The sequence below is a fragment of the Pseudophryne corroboree genome, chromosome 5, assembly GCF_028390025.1.
Source record: "Pseudophryne corroboree isolate aPseCor3 chromosome 5, aPseCor3.hap2, whole genome shotgun sequence".
In the NCBI taxonomy this organism is placed as follows: Eukaryota; Metazoa; Chordata; class Amphibia; order Anura; family Myobatrachidae; genus Pseudophryne; species Pseudophryne corroboree.
Window position 1 is genome coordinate 51,412,962 of NC_086448.1, and position 20,569 is coordinate 51,433,530.

General features: G+C 44.9%; 1 protein-coding gene across 2 annotated transcripts in view; it reads left to right on the forward strand.

The window, feature by feature from the left end:
• The first annotated feature begins 3,675 nt into the window (after positions 1 to 3,675).
• Positions 3,676 to 20,569, forward strand: part of LOC134927169 (uncharacterized) — a 352,100-nt gene continuing 335,206 nt past the window's right edge. Inside the window, exon 1 of one of the 2 annotated variants that reach the window (XM_063921268.1) lies at positions 3,676 to 3,833. The gene's annotated coding sequence lies outside the window, so the exon portion shown is untranslated. The remainder of the gene's footprint in view (positions 3,834 to 20,569) is intronic. The other variant, XM_063921269.1, reaches the window with a different exon arrangement.

A 20,569-nucleotide genomic window follows, 5' to 3' on the forward strand; every position in this document is an offset into this window, starting at 1 on the left:
GCAGACAGCGTCCCCTTTTTTACACATTACGGCAGACAGCGTGCCCTTTTTTACACATTACGGCAGACAGCGTCCCCTTTTTTACACTTTACGGCAGACAGCGTCCCTTTTTTACACATTACAGCAGACAGCGTCCCCTTTTTTACACATTACGGCAGACATCGTCCCCCTTTTTACACATTAAGGCAGACAGCGTCCCCTTTTTTACACATTACGGCAGACAGCGTTCCCCTTTTTACACATTAGGGCAGACAGCGTCCCCCTTTTTACACATTACAGCAGACAGCATCCCCTTTTTTACACATTAAGGCAGACAGCGTGCCCTTTTTACACATTACGGCAGACAGTCACCCTTTTTACACATTACGGCAGACAGCGTCCCCTTTTTTACACATTACGGCAGACAGCGTGCCCTTTTTTACACATTACGGCAGACAGCGTCCCCTTTTTTACACATTGCGGCAGACAGCGTCCCTTTTTTACACATTACAGCAGACAGCGTCCCCTTTTTTACACATTACGGCAGACATCGTCCCCCTTTTTACACATTAAGGCAGACAGCGTCCCCTTTTTTACACATTACGGCAGACAGCGGCCCCTTTTTTACACATTACGGCATACAGCATCCCCTTTTTTACACATTACGGCAGACAGCGTCCCCTTTTTTACACATTAAGGCAGACAGAAAAGAAAGAAAGAAAGAATTATACTTACTCTCTCCGCTGGCAGCATGGCCGGCGACAGGGGGGGTCAAAGGGGACACCTGTACCGGGCCCCAAGGATCAGAGGGGCCCCAAGGATATTCCACTTAGTGCCTGGCAGGGATGTAAGTCATCTTGTCCAAATAGGGCAGTGAGCTGTAGGCGGTGTGGGCGCAGCCTCAGAGTGACTGAAGCCTCTCACACACAGTGACTGTGCGGCGCAAGTATGTGCCCGCTCTTCCGGGTTCTGCTCTGTTGCAGGCAGTTACGGGACATGGCAGCAGCTCCGCTGGCCAGGATTCCCTTGCCCTGCACCAGCCTCTTCTGGTGGGGTGTGAGGGCCACATGGTACCTGCTGGTATTCGGGTCTGGATACTGGGGTGTGCAGTTCTGGTGAATCTCTCCCTGGGGTCAGAGTGGATTGGTGAGGGGATACAGGGCTTTGGGATGAGGTGGGGGAGCTGGGAATGCAGCATGGAGACACTGGGGAGAGACAGGCTGTGGTGTGTGTTGGTGAGGATATACATATTTATATGTGTGTACAAATAAATAAATAAATATATGTATATAATTATTTATTAACAGTTTCTTATATAGCGTAGCAAAATACAGTTTCTTATATAGCGGAGCAGTCAGGCTCCTCGGTGCAGCTTCTGCAGAGATCCCCGGCAGGAGAGGAGGAGGGAGGTGGAGGAGGGAGCCGCAGCAGCGCTGTGTAATTGTAGGAGGCGCTGCTGCTGCTGTCCCTGTCCTTCACCATAGGCTGTTCTCCGCCGCTGTGAATGCTGGGATGCGCTTCCCAGCATTCACAGCGGCGGAGGGCAGCCTATGGTGAAGCAGAGGGACAGCAGCAGCAGCGCCTCTACCAATTACTCAGCGCTGCTGAGGCTCCCGAGTCCCCCTCCCTCCTCCTCCTTCTCCCCCGTGGCCGCTGCGCTCCTCTCCTCGGCGGGTGGCTGTGTGCTGCAGGCGGCGGTTGCCCGCAGCACAAAGCGGCATGTAATGAGTCAGTTTGACTCATTACATGCTTTGGGCCCCTGGACAGTAGCGGGCCCCAGTGCAAGGCACTGCCTGCACTGGCGGTAGTTCCACCACTGGTTCAGCCATTGTTGTTCCTGTTCAAGTTTTGTTAGCATGGCTTTCCTCTTGTTTGTGTGTGCTGGTTCGAATCTCACCACTGTTCAGTTAAATCCTTCTCTCGCAGTATGTCCGTCTCCTCGGGCACAGTTTCTAGACTGAGTCTGGTAGGAGGGGCATAGAGGGAAGAGCCAGCCCACACCATTGAGTTCTTAAAGTGCCCATGGCTCCTAGTGGACCTGTCTATACTCCCCATCCCCCCCCTCCATGGTACTAATGTGGACCCCAGTATCCTCTACGGACTATGAGAAAAGGATTTACCAGTAGGTAATTAAAATCCTATTTTTTCAGCTCTTGATAAATTATAGAAGAACACAGCCCCCATTCAAAAAATAGGCACTGTGGTACTGTAACCTTCAATGCTTAGATGAATGCAGGATATATCTGTGATATCTCCTTTGTTCAGCCCTTAGTACAATAAATTGCAGTGATACATAAATCATGTGGATACCGATATTTCCTCATGATTTTCAGGGAGGGGGGGGGGGTGTCTGATACGGTGTAGGGGGCCCCTGAGGACCACACAGGGGCCTCCCACACGGCATCGGTCTGTTGAGAACTGATTCTGAATGCATAGTGAATACTGAGTGCCGCTCTGTATGCACTATGTATTCAGAAGCAGTGGCATGGCAGCTGACCTGGCCCCTGTCTGTCCCCGGTGCTGGCCCTCTAATCTCCTCCCCGCAGCTGCTTACCTACTCCAGCGGTGACAGCCCTGCACTACTGACACTGAGATGGCCAGGAGCAGTGTGTCGCTGGGATCACTTTCCCAATCTGTGGCTTCTATCCCAGCCTGGCAGCACTGCACCTTCCTTGCCTGCTCCCAGGCATCGCACTTGGGCGAGAGGGGTCACCTGGGCCGGATTATAGGGGCGAGGGGGGTCATCAGGGCCGGCTTATAGGGGGCAAGAGCTGGCGTTAATTTTTTTTGGTGCTGGTCCAAACTATTTTGTTGCCCTGGGGCCCCCACAAGACTTAATCTGGCTCTGGCCCCACAGAACCTGCAGAGTGACCCAGAGCACTTTAGGGTCACCCTGCAGCCTGTGCAATGCGCCGGGCAGTGCTCTAATTCCTAGTGCCATGACCCCGCCCGTAGGCGTGAAGTCATGACATCATAGGTTTAGGGGTCTGGGACAGGGCGCATGTTGCATGTAGTCCAGTGGTTCCCAAACATTCTTGAATCATCAGTATCAGCATATTATATTCATGGGTCCTCCAGGAAAAAAGTTTTTTTATTGATAAATTTGGAAAAAAATATTAAATGAAGTAAATTGTGCCTGCATGTCATCCTTAGGGCCAGTTGCGTGGTGGTATACAGTTGTGCTTCTGACTGTCCACATGCTTTATGATTGGCAGCCACTAGCACTGGTTTTGCTACTTTGACCATAAATAATTTTATTTTGGTCCTGGACCACTAACCAGAGGCACCCCTACAAGAGCCTCGCAGCACCCCAAGGTGCCACGGCGCACAGTTTGGGAACCACTGATGTAGGAAACTTCCCCATAACAGCAGTAAGAAATCAAAACGCATTCTGTAGTGTTCCGCCAGGTGAAAGTGTATTCATTCAATTTAACATCTTCTTGTTTTTGTCTTTTTTTCTTTAAATGAAAATTCCGCATTTACAAAACATTCACGAGAAGCCCAGAAGGTCGATAACTCTACATTATTTTATTTTGTTGGTCTCTTTAAATAGAAGAACCTAGCAGTGAGAGCAGAGCGTTCTCACATTCTCACCTGAACTGCAGCAAAGTCATCCCACTTAGGGGATTAAATTTACAACATATCTTGGACACTTTGCATGAATGTTATCTTGTTACACTTTTTGTCTTGTTCTCTCGGCGACCATAATACGATTTTAGCAGGATTGAAATCAAGGTTATCAGCCTATCTCAGTCCTATCCCATTATCCTCAATGTAAGATTCATCAGTGTACACCGAGATTGTCTGGTTACTCTTATTAAAGTCCCCTTCCTATGAACGTACAACGAATACAGGTGAGTTACCATTTACTCTCGTATGCCTATAGAGAGAATGTGACGTGCCACTTTCACACAAATTCAGCTTTATCCTGTAGCTGCATGATCATTGTTGTTTGCCTTAATTCCAAGAAGCAAGTATATAATATTTGCAATATACTTTAGCAACCGTTAAAGTATAATGCAAAATAGGTTTATTCATTTTTGGCATCAGAAGGCCACGTAAAAACTTTGCCTGTGATACATTTTTACTGTAAATCTGTTTAAAAAAACATATTTTATTATTATATTAGAAAATGAAAGATATTTATTCTCCTAATATCAACTGAACCTATTGGAACGTCCTTCGGGTGAAAACGTATTTGGTTTAATAAAAAGTACAGTGGTGTATTATGAACCTAATTATATTATATAATTGTTTGGTGTTGTTTTCAGAGAATCATTTGTAGTACAACCATAGGGCTCTACCCTGATACTTTTATGACCTCTTGTACAGATGGGATTTGGATAAATTCTCATAGTAATGATACAATCTGAAGTGTCGGTAGTGTTACAGTTGTATCAATGATTGGATAAGAATGGCAGTTGCGTTATCTTGGAGGATGTTCTAGGAAGTCCATGTTATTTGCTGGTTTACCAAACAACACCCTAGAAGGACATTATCGGGTGTATGTAAGGCAGTAATATGTGAATTCCACACAATTACCTTTCATACATGTGACAAATATGTCTCACACAATTACCTTTCATGCATGTGACAAATACAGTATGTCTCACACAATTTTCCTTTTCTAACTTGTATAGAATTGCAGTATTATTTGAATGGTTTTACTTATATACAGTATAGTTATAATGTAAAGTATACAAAGACCGTATACTTATATATGCAACCACAGGAGTGAGCCGTCTGCGTGCATTGACTGCCTGAACCCCCACAATATTTGTGTTACCTCGTATAGTATATGGACATTGCAACCCACAATCACTTTTGCAAAGTTGGCTCCTACAGATGTGTCCTCATTGCACTGTTGCTCATATTGCGCTTTGGGCACCAGGTCCCAGGCGTCTTAATCGCGCCTAGGGTCTTCCTTGCTCCAAATGTGCATGCTAGGTTGCACTGATCAATGTGATATGCGTCATTTGTATATCTGTGTGTGTCTGAGTCTGTGTATGAAGGGCTCCGATGCGAGCGTCCGTGGCGTTTTCTCATACCAGGTTCTGTTGCTTCATCTATGACTTTGTGCGTGTTTACAATTATTTCCTGTGCGGGTATAGTCGCAGCCCAGCGTCTCTTGTACACTGTAATTTGTGTTTTGCTTATTGTGCGATGCGAATACAATGCAAAATGTATTCATACTGGGCATCTTCTGCCGTATAACATATAAGAGTCTATTTACTAAGCCTTGGACGGTGATAAAGTGGGTGGAGATATAGTACCAGCCAACCAGCTCCTAACTGACTGACTGGTACATTATCTCTGTCCACTTTATCTCTGTCCAAGGCTTAGTAAATAGATCCCATAGACACTAGGGGGTATATTTACTAAAGTGGGGGTTTATAGAATTGGCGATGTTGCCCATAGCCACCAATTCGATTCTAGCTATTATCTTCTAGAAGGTGCTAGTTGCTATGGGCAACATCTCAACTTCTATAACCCTGCACTATGAGGAAATATCTGTATGTATGCAACCTCTGCAACATTGACATTTGGCATATGGTGAACTGTTTGTTTGTTATGAAGGGGTACAGGCGGTGTTTTTGTAGTGAAGTGTTATTAAGGCAATCTGCTTACTTCCTGTGGTAACAGGAAGTGGTGCATTGCAGGTCAATAAGTTACTTAAGACTATGCATACAGTATCTGTGACTGGTTCAACCAAATCTCCACTATTTCTGTGGATGGATAATGCAGTTTGATCAACTGAACTGCCTGTGTTTGGGATCTATCTCTATGAGGGAGATGAATCAAGAGATATGGGGCAGGAGTACTAAGCGCTGGAGAATGATACACTGGAGATAAATTACCAGCCAATGAGCTCTTGTCATTTTTCAAACACAGCCTGTAACATGGCAGTCAGGAGCTGATTGGCTGGTACTTTATTTCTCTCCATTTTAGCTCTCTCCAAGTCTTATTATATAGACCTCTAAGTCACAATCATCTGGACAAAAAAAATAATCCATTATATTCAACTCATAATCAGACCCTATGATGATGAATCCCGCTCACCTCAAGAGACCCCACCCCCAAAACAGACCCCACACCCCATTAGGGCTGCTTCCATAAATTTTCCGGGCTGGTTTTCCATCCCAATCCACCCCTGTCCCAGGCTGTGTAGGATCGATGAGAGTGATAGGAAGTTTTGCAAGCCAGCAATAATATTTCCAACATCATGACTCTTCATCAAGCACTGAGTTATAATAACATTGAGGACATGAGTGAATCCGGGCATGTTTATGCCTTGTATAACGTGCAGGTGATGATAATACAAAATCTGTAGTGTGTATATATATATATATATATATATATAAAATATATATATATATATATGTATATATATATATATATATAAATATATATATACCACCTTGGATTAACTGCAGCTTCAATCAGAGGTCACGGCACCCTCACAAGAGGAAAACCACCAAATATTCATAAGCATTGTTCATCCAAGGTATAATTTACACACAACATTAATTACACATACGAATAACATCATATACACAATAAATACACTCGGCTGGTGAAAATGATAAAATCTATAAAATTATATATTTTTTTTAATATTAAAATTCTCTTCATTTATTTCCCACTATGGAGTCAACGTGAAGCCGTATTCTCTTGATCTACTGTAATAGTCATACACATTATTTATTTAGTAAAACTGCAGCACTATTTCTTATAGCAATGTGTTAATATTATCCGGTTTTTAGGTGGACCTCACCTCGGTCGACAGTCATTAGACACTATTGGTCGACATGCATTAGGTCGACATGGTCTTTAGGTCGACATGGCAAATGTCGACACATGAAAAGGTCGACATGATTTTTTTCTTTTTCTTTTTTTCAATTTTTTAAACTTCTTCTTACTTTACTATCCACGTGGATTACGATTGGGAATAGTAACCTGTGCCGAGCACAGCGAGGCACCTTGCCCGAAGCATGGAACAGGGGAAACCACCGGTGGGCCCCACTGCCTGTTGGACCACCTCCTCCTGTTATTTATCTTCTACATTACCATGCACGCACAAGCAGTGTTTACTATATATATATTTATCAAAGGACCCAGCCCATGCACTCTCTACTGGTTAGCCGGGACTCTGTGGTGGTTGGCCACACCTCCACTATTGCCTGGCCACACCCTTAAGCATGGGCCCCTACCACGGCATTTCCCCGGTGGGCCCTTCTTGCCCCAGTCCGACACTGAGCCCAGCACACAGCAGTACCAGGGAGAGAGGCAGTTGCAGCTGGCTGACAGGTAAGAAGGGTTGTTGTGGGGGGAATCCAGGCCCCATTCGGGACCATCCAACAAGCTAGGGCCCAGTACCTGCCCTCTAAGTGCCACTGCCTATAATGTTTCATAATAAAGTAATTCTAATGCCATCATTAAATAATTTGGGGGAGATGTACCAAACCTTGGAGAGAGATAACATGAAGAGAGATAAAGTATCAAGCAATCAACTGCCATTTTACAGAATGCGTTTGAAAAATGACAGGAGCTGAATAGTTGGTACATTAGCTCTCGCCAAGGTTTGATACACCTCCCCTTTTTATGTGTAATGGTAAGTGGGCCTAAAATAATCTAATTTCAGTTGGAAGTGGGTGCAACTGTACTCTGACGCTCTTGAGTCTCTTGCCCCTAAATTATTTCTTGGCCTTTCTCCTGCCCAGCAGGTGTAGTCAGTGACCTAATATTGGTGGTCATTCCGAGTTGTTCGCCCGCTGCCGTTTTTAGCAGCGCAGCGATCAAGTGCAAAAACGGCATTTATGCGCATGCGCATGGTACGCAGCGCGCATGCGCTAAGTACTTCACACAAAAGTTTGCAGTTTTACAGAGGCTCGAGTGATGTTTCTCAGTCGCTTGAGTGTTCGTAGTATGATTGACAGGAAGTCGGTGTTTCTGGGCGGCAACTCAGCGTTTTCAGGGAGTGTGCTAAAAAACGCAGGCGTGCCAGGAAAAAACGCAGGAGCGGATGGAGAAACAGGGGAGTGGCTGGCCGAACACAGGGCATGTTTGTGACGTCAAACCAAGAACTAACAGACTGCAGTCATCGCAAGATAGGAGTAGGTCTGGAGCTACTCAGAAATGGCATGACATTTTTCACGCGCAATTCTGCTAATCTTTCAGTCGCACTTCTGCTAAGCTAAGATACACTCCCAGAGGGCGGCGGCCTAGCGTGTGCATTGCTGCTAAAAGCAGCTAGCGAGCGAACAACTCGGAATGAGGGCCATAGTTAGAATTAACACTTCAGTTTAGAAACATAATTGCAATCAATATCAATGAAAATGTCATACGTAATTATTTGTAATTTGTTTTGAGAACAAAGAGGTGATAGTGGAATATGGGCGACATTTACTAAGCAGTGATAAGAGCGGAGAAGTGAGCCAGTGGAGAAGTTGGCCATGGCAACCAATCAGCACTGAAGTAACATCTATAATTTGCATACTATAAAATGATACAGAGCTGCTGATTGGTTGATAGGGCGACTTCTCCACTGGCTCACTTCTCCGCTCTTATCACTGCTTAGTAAATGTCCCCTAAATTAAGGTAGTGTAGGTTCTTCAGGCTGCATCCTAGATGCTGGTGGTGGTGGGTTGTGGCGGTGATGTTGGCACGGTACCTTGTAATAAAGATAGCCATTGAGACTGAGGGGGCAGTGTACTTCCGGCATTTGATGATGATGCTGCAGAAGTATCACTGACGATGATGGTGGTAGAGAGGCTTTACCTGACTGACAAGCAGGGACCATCTGTGGAAGGTAATGGGGAGTGGCTGGAAAACCGCAGGAATGTCACTATTATTTTAAAGGGATGTATCAGCCTGCGACTGCGATCCCGTACACGGAAGACATGGCGTCAGCGTCTTAGTTCCTGCACCCATTTTCCTGAGTTACTCAGAACTGGTTGCTGAGACATTTGCAAATTTAGCATATTCGCACCATATCTGCATTGCGTTAGTGTACAAATCTGATATAGGCACATAGGGGGTAATTCCAAGTTGAACGCAGCAGGAATTCTGTTAGCAATTGGGCAAAACCATGTGCACTGCAGGGGAGGCAGATATAACATGTGCAGAGAGAGTTAGATTTGGGTGTGGTGTGTTCAATCTGCAATCTAATTTGCAGTGTAAAAATATAGCAGCCAGTATTTACCCTGCACAGAAACAAAATAACCCACCCAAATCTAACTCTCTCTGCACATGTTATATCTGCCTCCCCTGCAGTGCACATGGTTTTGCCCAACTGCTAAAAAAATGTCCTGCTGCGATCAACTTGGAACTACCCCCATAGATTGTAAGCTCCCCTGGGCAGGGGCTGGTGTGAATGACTATATATTCTCTGTACAATGCTGTGGAGTATGTATGCGCTATATCAATAACTGGTAATAAATAAAGCTTGTCGTTTGGTGTGGATGGTAATACAGGCAGCCAGACATCGCTAGGGATTGGATACCCCCTCCCGTAAGACTTACACCCTGAGTCACATAAAGCTTGTCAATAATTCCCAAGCAGCGTCACCAATGACAGGCCTTTTTAATTTCAGTTCAAATGATCTTACATGAGGCAGTGTTGTCACAAGCAGTCCTTTAGGACCCTGATTGCTGAATATAGCGTCGTTTATTTCCTAAATAATTTTCTCTAAGAACAATTGCTCCCAAGACCATAAAATGTCATCTGTCATCTATCTTGTCTGATAACGCACTGTTAGAGATTGGCCTAAAATGTAGCTAACATTCGGGATGCGGTCAATTTACCTACAATCAAAATCCCGACATGGGGGTAAATTTACTAAGGTGCGAGATTTTTAGAACTGGTGATGTTGCCCATAGCAACCAATCAGATTATATCTATTATCTGCTAGAAGCAGCTAGATAAATGGTAAGTAGAATCTGATTGGTTGCCATGGGCAACATCACCAGTTCTAAAAATCTCCCACCTTAGTAAATTTACCCCATGGTCAAAATACCGACATTTAAACTACAGACAAGGTGACTTCCGGTGGGTGGCGCATCCAAGATGGCCACGTTTTAAATGAGCTCTGCTCACAACGGCCCCATCCATCACCATCCACTCACTCCCCAGCCACCTATTGGGATATTTCTGATGAGATTTCCTTCCCCTAACACTGGGATACCTGTTGCTGCCCGTTTGGAGAAGATCCGTGGAGTGGAGGCCCTGTTCCCCGGAGTCGGGCCTACGTCCGGGCCGCCGCGTGGCGAGGATCCGCGCTGCCCGCCCTCCCGTTTGGATTGCCCTGCGGTCACTGCCGGCCAGCTTGCCGCACCTTTACCTCGGATTTGGGGAAGTCCTCCGCGCTGTCCCCTCGGGTTGCCGCCTGCCTGCCGTCGGGCTGAAGACTGAGCCCGGATATCCGTGGAGCCGCCTTTGGGACGCCTGAGTTGCTAACTGGCCGGCGGAGCTCGAAGCTGAAGAAGGAGCCCACACTTACCTCCTCCCGCTCCTGGGACTCCTGCGGCTACTGGATTAGGGCCGCGCTGACAGCCTGCGGTCCGAGGTGTTCGGGGCTCCATCACCTTGGCCGTCGCTCGGCTCACACACGCGCCGCGGCTCCCCTGCAGGGCAGACTGCCGCTGGTCTAACCCCCTCCGGCGCTGACTCGCCGGTCCTGTCACCTGCTTGCCTGGCTGTCGGGGGATCTTATTGCCGCAGCCGCGACCCCTGTGGGTCTGGATATCGTTCCTCGTCGAGGCGCCTTCGGTGGTGCGGGATTCCTTCTCTGGGGGGGACACCTGCTGCTGTGGACAGATACTGGGGCCTGACCATTCCCCCACTACATTTGATTGATGCCTACACTCTGCCGCTGGAGAAGCGTTGCTGCGCCCTGAATATTGCCCATATAATTGTGCTGTCCCCTCATAACCTTGGGGAGCTCCTGATTGAGCCAGCTGCTCACTTTACCCCAAGGAGATATAGGGAGAGCTCTTTCATTGCTGATGTGACTGGCCCTGAGACACTTTGGGACCCTGTGGCGTTGGCTTGCTCTTTCTTACAGGGGATTCATTTAGTTTCCTCAATACCCTCCTCACTCCCTGCTCACTAAACACTCTTCCTACGTTTCCTTGCCTTTTACTTTTTCCAGTCTCTCCTTTGAAGTGCTTTTCTCCCTGGCACGGTCCCTATCCCTTTGTTGTTTTCCTTCCCACTTTTCTGCTCTTACCTCCTTTCCTCTTCTCCCCCTATCCTAGATTTGCTCTGATTACACTAGCCCATATAATGTTCCCAGGTTGCAGATGTATGGATCTACAGTTCTTCACATAGCACCATAGCTGGGCCTGGGTGACGCTGACATCTTGTGGCACTCCACTGCCTGCAGCAATTGTATGTGCAATATTGTATTGTGCATTACTATGATTATGGTGTATCTCTATGCATAATGCATACATACAATTATTAGTATTATTGCTTACTATTGCCTTTGCCATTTTTATGCACAATTGTTCTTTTACATGTAATAATTAATACCCGGATCAGCACTACCTCCCTTATAATACTAGAGTTTGCTGTTTGTTGATTTGTTACTATATAACTAGGAGGTGTGAAATTCATATATAGTTATGTGATATTTTATCTACCCCTTTGGGGGCGCTATACTTTACGATTTCAGATGTTTCTCATCTGATACTTCTATTTACTGGTGAACAGTGTCCGATCCTTTCGGATCTCTCCTATTACACATTACATAATTGATGGAGAGGTTTTTGAACTGTATCAGATAATATGGTTAGAAGGAAGTCACATAAGACAGGTGGTTCTTCCCCCTCTCAGTCGCAGCCTGTAACGAACATGGATGGGAACCCCGACCTCATGTCCCAACCTGACATGATCCCCCCAGTGTCCCAAACTGCCAAAGAGATCCTTTCGGTACTTATGCCCCATATTGACAGGAAATTAGACGAGTTTAAGGATTCGTTTCATTCCACCCTGCGAGAAGTAGCCTCGAACACCTCGAGAATATCGGAGGTGGAGCAGAGAGTCAGTGATCTAGAGGACACGGTCCACAATGTGGAGTCCTCGGCTGACTCGTCCATTGGCATGATCCGGGAGCTCCAAGTTAAATTAGATGAACTAGAAAATCGGAATCGGAGAAATAATCTTCGCTTTGTTGGTGTCCCGGAACCCTCCCTCCTGGGTGATTACCTAGCCTCTCAATTAGTTCCTACTCTCCATATATCTGACAAGATGGAGTTTCCCCAGGTTGAGAGGGTCCATAGGGTGGGGGCTGAGAGGGATGGTCCCAATCCTCCTCCTAGGCCGGTGGTGGCCCGCTACTTCGATTATAGGACGAAAGAAATAATACTACGTGCATATAAAAAATTGGGCAAATTATTCATTGACGGTACCCGTATTTTGATTTTTCAAGATTTTTCAGTGGCGGTCACTGAAAGGATAGGTCCCTCTATTCTTTAACCCTCGATGTGATGGCCTCTTAGACGTCTGGAGTGTGAACTTTTAGCCACAAGGTACATGCACAACACAAGCAGTAAAAATTCACACTGGTTTATTGTTCGTTTAACAAAAGTATATAAGACAATGCATATGGGTGTAACTGACATGTTGTTACATTCCCATTGGCTAACATTTAACAAAGTCTGTAACAGGTTTCATCTGGTATAGAACTGACCTTGAGAAACAGACACATACAAGCCTTATATTATATGAACAGACAAAGGCATCTTGTAGAGAGTGCGTACGTGTCTATTCAAACACATAACAATTCATATAGCATGTTTAACCCTTCAATCCCCTCTTAGAATCATGATTGTTATATGACATGATTCTTGAGTGAGGCTCCTTTCTTGTTCCTCCAGTTCTTGAGATATTGGACATAATCGTCGGGTCCCTTACTATCAGAGGAGGTGACAGGACTGGTGGTTATATCATAGTACATCAGGGCCTTATCAATGCCTTTGGAGGTAAGTTTCTTTCCACAGGGAATTACACAATAAACTATAATGCCTACAAGAATTAAAGTTACAAGTATGAATATGCTTATTTGCACAAGAGCCTGTTTCCAATTTTCAAACCACCCAAAATATTGGCTCCATGGGTTATCAATACCTGAATTTTTCTTAAGTTCTATGGATAAGGTTTCTAACTTGTTTATGGCTAAAGTAACCTTACCATTGGGACCAGTGTTGTCAGGAATATATGTACAACAGCCTTCCACCTTACTAATGTAAACACATGTACCGCCTTTTTCTGCTAGGATCATGTCAAGGGCCATTCTATTTTGGAATGTCATTTGGGAAGTGGCTTCTAGCTGTTCAGCTATACCTTTAAGAGCATCTTTGGTATCATTAACAAATCTTTGTTGATTATAATATATATAATTAATCCAGGCTACGTTTTTATTTACAGTTACTATAGGAAACAATGACTCAAAACCCGCAGCCACCTCATCTCTAGCTTTGAACTCATTTGGAACACCTCTTGGGACCCCTATAGCATCAATGTATACGTGGGGGTCAAAGCTACCTCCTGGGAGTGCTCTTTTCTTTCGATTAGCAGGAGTATTAGAGGGAGGAGTGGGGTCATCGGTGATCATTAAAAAGGCTGAAAAAACAATTTTCCTGTTCTAGGGGTATATTAAGGGGCACTGTACCTAGGTGGGGCCTAGATTTGCCACAGACATAACAGTTGCTTTTATTGTGTTTGTTGTCAGCAAGTTTAGGGAACATGAAATAATCAAGGATGTATGTGGCTACGTGTGTATTGGAGGAATTGTACCACAAGGTGGGGACCCCATCTGTTTGTGTGATGTCGACTTCACATATTGTGAGGTGAATGAGGGCCAGTAGGGCTATCGAGATAGTCCCCAGGATAGAGATAGGGGGCAGGTTCTTCATCGTTTTCTGTTCTTCTGTCTTCGCTAGGTGGGAGGTCAGGGCTGTCTGCCCCGGTTCGTACCTCACTGGAATCACTTGCTTCCCTCTCTAGGTCTGGTCTAGGAACCTTTTTTACTCGGGATGCATGGATCCAGGTAGGACTTTCCTCTGTCAGGACTGCTGTTCGGGTAACTGCTACGACCTCTGTCTCTGGACCATAGGTGAAGTCTCCTGGGCTCTTGTTCCTGGGGAGCACCTTCACCACGACTCTGTCTCTGACTTTAAAGGGGTGTGTAGGTTCCTGTGGATTCAAAGGGTTTTTACAAACAACCTCATGTTCAATTTCATTCAGTTTTGTTATCAGGGACCTGACATACTCTTCTCTGATGAGTTCTAGATCTCCTTCCTGTATTACTAGTGGTTTCTTAGCCCAGGGTGTAGGAAAAGGGTCTACCCATTAGTATTTCAAAGGGTGAGTATCCTAGAGTTTTCTGTGGGGCATTCAAGATGCTGGTGTTTAGCTTTATTAGGGTTGTTCCTGAGGCAAGTGATGCATCTGCTAACATACTGGTCCACAAGTGATTTGGCATTAGTAACATAAAAAATCATTGGTTAGTAGGAGGAGTGTTGTGGCTTCACCACGGTGACCAACACCACGGCACTGGGCAACGAGCAAAGGGGCACTGGACTGGGGTATACAGGGTTTCCCCTCTTTGCAGATTAATCCTGATTTAGGATTTTTCTGCAGAATTGGGTAAGTCCAGTCGGAGAGATCAGTATTAGTCGCAGCAGCTTGAAGTTGAGTGAGCAGATGGACGTTGTCAAGGGAGGGACATGCTCTAGTGAGTGCAATGAGTTCTGCAGCTTGCGCGGACTGATAAGGTATTGGTAGGGTTTCCAACACAGTGTCAGGGAGGGTGACAATGGCATAGCCAGCCTGGTATGTATTTGTCATTGGGCCTACTACAGGAGCCGTTAACAAAAACTATGTCTGCGCCTGATATGGGAACGGGAGACATGTCAAGTCTGGGAGAAGTTTCAGCTTCAATGGAAGCAGCACAGTCATGTAGGTCGGGTGGTTCATCCTCGGGACCTTTCAAGCCTAAAAGGGCATTGAGAATGGGTGCAGGGCCAGAAGAACCAGCAGTGTACTTGATGGTAAGGGTAGGGTTACTCAAAAGGAGTACTTCATATCCACTAAGGCGTTGTGCTGACATGTGCTGTGTGTAAGCCTTTAAGTATTGCCAGGACATCATGTGTGGTGTGGAGTACTGTGATGTGGCCTAAAGTGAGGGTAGTGGCCATTTCTGCAACCATTGCACAGGCTGCCAAAGTCCTGAGGCAGGCAGGCATACCTTGCACAGACACTGGCATGACTTTGAAAAAAAATGCCACGGGGCGCAACTTCCCTCCATGAAACTGTGTGAGCACCCCCGCCATGGTTTTACAATTGTCCCTTGCATATAGATGGAAAGGTAGTACATAATTGGGGAGGCCAAGTGCCGGACTTTTCATCAACATACATTTTAAACTTTCATATGCAGTTAACATTTCTTGTGACCATTGTACAGTTTTAGGTTTGTCCTTCAGTGTGGCTTGTCTCAAAATGTTATCATAATAAGAGCAATCAGAAATCCACTGTCTGCAGTAATTTACCATACCCAGGAAGGACAGTAGTTCCTTCTGGGTAGTTGGGGTGACCAGGCCCAATACAGACTGTATGCGTTGTGGACTGACTTTCCTCTCTCCCTGAGTGAGCACAAAACCTAAGTAATCAACATGCTTTTTTTTTACACCATTGCATTTTTATTTTGGACACCTTGTGTCCACATTCACAAAGCCAGTTTAGTAATGAAACACCATCCTCTCGGCAGGCCTCCTCAGTTTGACTACAGAGCAGCAGATCATCTGCATACTGTAGCAGGACTGAACCATGGTGAGGTTGCCAGGGCCTCAATGTGGCCTGGAGACAACAGGTGCGTCAATAATCTGCACCAGGTAAGTTGTTTACCCTCAAAAGAAAAGGCAAAAAGTAATTGTGTCTGTGAATCTACAGGTATGCTGAAAAAAGGCATTCTTCAAATCAAATACAGAGAAGAACGCAGCATCTGCAGGGATTGCAGAAATGAGTGAGTTTACATCTGGAACAATTGGTGCAATTGGGACAATTAGCTGATTGATCGCTCTGAGATTCTGTACAAATCTTATACTGCCATCAGCTTTGGCAACAGGGTTCACAGGAGTACAGTATGGTGATACAATATGTCTGAGAATACCCTGTTGTAAGAATTGCTGTATCATGGGGCGGAGACCTTCTATCTTTTCTGGTGAGAGGGGATACTGCATAAGTCAGAACACAAAACACTGGTTGTTGCACCGCTGTCCACTAAAAAGGGAATTTTACTTCCATTTATAATAAGTGGCAGCAGAGGTGAATCTTTACTATGACGGGTGAGTTGAATAAAGGCTGGGATACCCTCCTCCGGGCCCCGTCAGTGCGCGGGGTCTTTGGAATGTTCCCTGACTGCGGGGTTGGTTCTGTCTGTCAAAGCGTCTGGAGTTCTGATAGTTATGAGTGGGTGGGGAAATGAGTAAGCTTTCTGAGTTAAGCAAAGGTAAGCCAGCGTCATCTGTCCAGCAGTCCTTAAACCTTTTCCAAAACGCAGTAACAGACTATGAAGGTTTCTGTTTACAAGCCACAGCGACAGGCAAAAAAAAAAAAAAAGCACAGGCAAAAAAGCACAGGCTTTAAAGACTTCCTTCATATGTGTATAGCTGCGTCCTTTGCAAGCTTTGCGCAAATAAGATATACAGCCATCGAGGGTAATGGTGGGCTTGGGACAGTGTTTTACTATTATCTAAACTCTGGGTTATTGGTGCGTTAGGGACAGAGCTAGTGGACGCACCCTCCAGCAGTGGAGTTGGAGGCGATCCCATCTAGTGTGAAAGGGTTACTGCTGCCAAGAGATTTGTGTCTCTGAGCGCAGGATACATTGGAATGCAAGGGGGAGGGAGAGGGTTTTCAAAGATTTACAGTTTCTCTGCAGCTTCGCTTCTGTGCTGTTGGGAACTGACATTTTTTCTTAAATCTCCATATAGAAAGGGTAATTACTGCCTTCCCGTAGGAATGGGTCCTGTCCTGCTTTCTCTATCCATCCCGCTAAATTATCCACCCATGGGTTAACTAAGTAATACTCTGAGGTAGAGTTGCGGGCGACATACATCTTGCATGTTTCCCCTGGTAAAGGTGGGGGGTAAATGACTGTATTACTCTGACCCCCTCCCATAGTAAAAAATGCAATTTACACCAACGTTCTATGCAATTTTACAATAACTTTCTATGCATGCATCAGCTTAACCAGTTAATTAGTCATTGACAATATCACAATATTATCTGTATAGTGAGAACATGAAATCTTTTGACGTGTACGATACTTACCATTCGTACAAGATGTCAGAAAAATACAGCGTTTTAAACAGGAAGCAAGAAAAGTATTTGAGTAAAGATATCTGGCAGACGAAAACTTTCCAGCCGTCTGGACCAAATATAAGAACTTATCTCACTACAAACATACAAGAATATATATAGACGATCAAATCGAGGTATAATCTACGTTACGTATAGACCCCAGGTCTATTTTAAGTATCCCAGATACTAACGTCTTTGGAGAATTGCGCTTGGACCCCTGGTCCCTTCTCAGACGTATCTTTAAGTCCCAGACATTAAAGATTCTATGGTATCCCTGATACCTGTTTTATGCTTTTACATAAAACTTCGTAATATTAAGTCCCGGACTTAAATATTACCTTGTCACGTGTTCCCGGAACACTGACACGGATTCAGCTTCAGTGTATGACCGCAATCCTGTATGGCAAAGACAGACAATAAATTCTCTATCTTACCATTCAGGGACGATCACTGAATCGCGGACGTAGCCCCCAGCTGAAAGGATAGGTCCCTCTATTCTTTAACCCTCGATGTGATGGCCTCTTAGACGTCTGGAGTGTGAACTTTTAGCCACAAGGTACATGCACAACACAAGCAGTAAAAATTCACACTGGTTTATTGTTCGTTTAACAAAAGTATATAAGACAATGCATATGGGTGTAACTGACATGTTGTTACATTCCCATTGGCTCGTTGGTAGTTACCAGGCAGAATTGAAAAAGGCGGATGTTCATATATGGGTTTTCTACAAGTTTCTCAAAACATTTAACAAAGTCTGTAACAGGTTTCATCTGGTATAGAACTGACCTTGAGAAACAGACACATACAAGCCTTATATTATATGAACAGACAAAGGCATCTTGTAGAGAGTGCGTACGTGTCTATTCAAACACATAACAATTCATATAGCATGTTTAACCCTTCAGTCACTCAAAAAAGAAGGGCGTTCTCACCAGTTTGCAAATTTTTGGTGGAATCGCAAAAACGTTTTGCCTTGCTCTACCCGGCCAGGCTAAGGGTCACTGATAATGGCCGTACCATTTTTTTTGACGACCCAGACGAAGCCCGTAAACACTTCCTGTCCTCTCCCTCCTCACAGAGTTCACCAGTAACGATGTCCCTGAGGTCTCCCAATCGCTAAATGTGTATGTCAATACGAATATTGTTTATGTACTTTAATACTGTTTTCCATTTGACGGTGGGGGACGAGGGTTTATCTTTTTATTCGCCCCTCTTTAGTTAACAGTTATTATGTTATTACATAGGAGACTGGCTCTCCACATCCTGTTTACTGTTTATTTCTTGTTGATTCTAATGGTTGGTCGCAGTGTCGCCACTGTGATCCTCCAAGAAAATTTTTGGTTTGAGAAAATTCAGAAACGGTTATTGAAGCATGATTTTTTTCTTTCTTGATAATTGTGACACGTATAATTTACTATACTCCCAAATGTTCATATTGTATTTTGGTGCACTGGTGGAGGAGAGATGGGAGCACCTAGCCGAGATTGTGATTAGTGGAATGCCCTCTGCTTGCTGGGACGGGGGGCATCGCCATACATTAACGGGACTGTGGGGTAGACTCAGTGCAGTGAACACTGGGATTGGATGATGGCAAGTAATACACATAATTTACCGTACTCGCCTCCCCACGACTCAATTAAATGCCTATCATGGAATGTGGGTGGGCTCAATTCCCCCATTAAGCGTCAAAGGGTCCTATCCCACCTTAAGAAATTTAGCCCAGATATCATTTTTCTACAAGAGACCCACTGGAGGGAGGGTGATGGTTCCTCCCTTCGCGCTGGTTGGTTAGGTGATTGTTTTTCGGCCTCAACTGGCAATAAAACCAGAGGGGTGGCTATCCTTTTTGCACGACACCTCCCATACACTGTCTTAAACATTGTCGCGGATCCTGATGGCCGATACTTACTGATAGATGTTAAGATTGGAGATGCCGCATACACTCTTATGAATATATACGCTCCTAATACTCAAGTGTCCGAATTCTTGATTAAGGTGACCTTCTTGATACAACAGCGAGAGGCTTATCCACTGATACTTGGGGGTGACTTTAATACGGTGCATGATCCGACCTTGGACAAGACTCCAATCCCATCCAATCGACATTCTGCTATTTGGTCTACACTTGTAAAATTTATTTTGGGGCTCCAAGTGACTGATGTCTGGAGACTTTTTAACCCATCAGAAAAATCTTTTACTTTTCATTCGGGAGTTCATCACACGGTCTCCCGCATAGACTACTTCTTAGTGGCGAATTCTCTAATATCCGAGGTGACCTCCGCAAATATTGCTGAGGTCTTGGTCTCGGATCATGCACCGATTGAGTTCTCATTTAGGTTGCCACATACAGGCCCTACACACCGCACCTGGAGATTCCCTGCATACCTATTCCAATCAGAAAAATTTAAGGAATACTTAAAACGTAACTGGTTAGACTATGTAGACAACAATATCGCACACTGGAATGACCCGGTCCTTTTCTGGGAAGCATCGAAGTCCGTGATGCGAGGCAGTATTATATCATACGTATCTAGTCGTAATAAGATTCAAAAGGACCAATATCGTACTCTCTCCCATACGGTGCAGACTACGTTTGCTGAGTATGTGGCAGACTCATCGGAGGAAAAATTTATTATATACAATCAGGCTAAATCCGTATTGGAAAATGTTCTATTATCCCAAGCTCAATCGCGCTTGGACTACACGAAAAATAAATATTATAGATGGGGTGCCAAGACAGGACGTCTATTGGCCTCATTAACCAAAGGCTATAAACGAAGAAACCATATTGTCACTATTAAAGACACTAGGACCTCTCATTGTCTGACACAAACTTCTGATATATCAAAGGCCTTTTACGACTATTATTGTAATTTATATTCTGCCAGACCATCAACCCCAGAATCTTTAGACGCTATTATTAGAGAGGCCAACTTGCCTAGTCTAGATCCAGAACAAATTGACCTTTTAGACTCGGAAATTACGGAGGAGGAAATAAGAATGGCTATTTCTTCTTTGCATACTTGCAAAGCCCCGGGACCAGATGGATTCTCGGGAGAATATTTTAAAATTTTGTCCACTGATATTGTCCCGGCTTTGCTAGAATTGTATCGCACTATCCATAAAAAACGCCCATACTACCCCTCTTTTAATGCTGCCTTTACAACTCTTATTCCGAAACCCGACCGTGACCCTACATTATTGAGCTCCTATCGTCCCATTACCC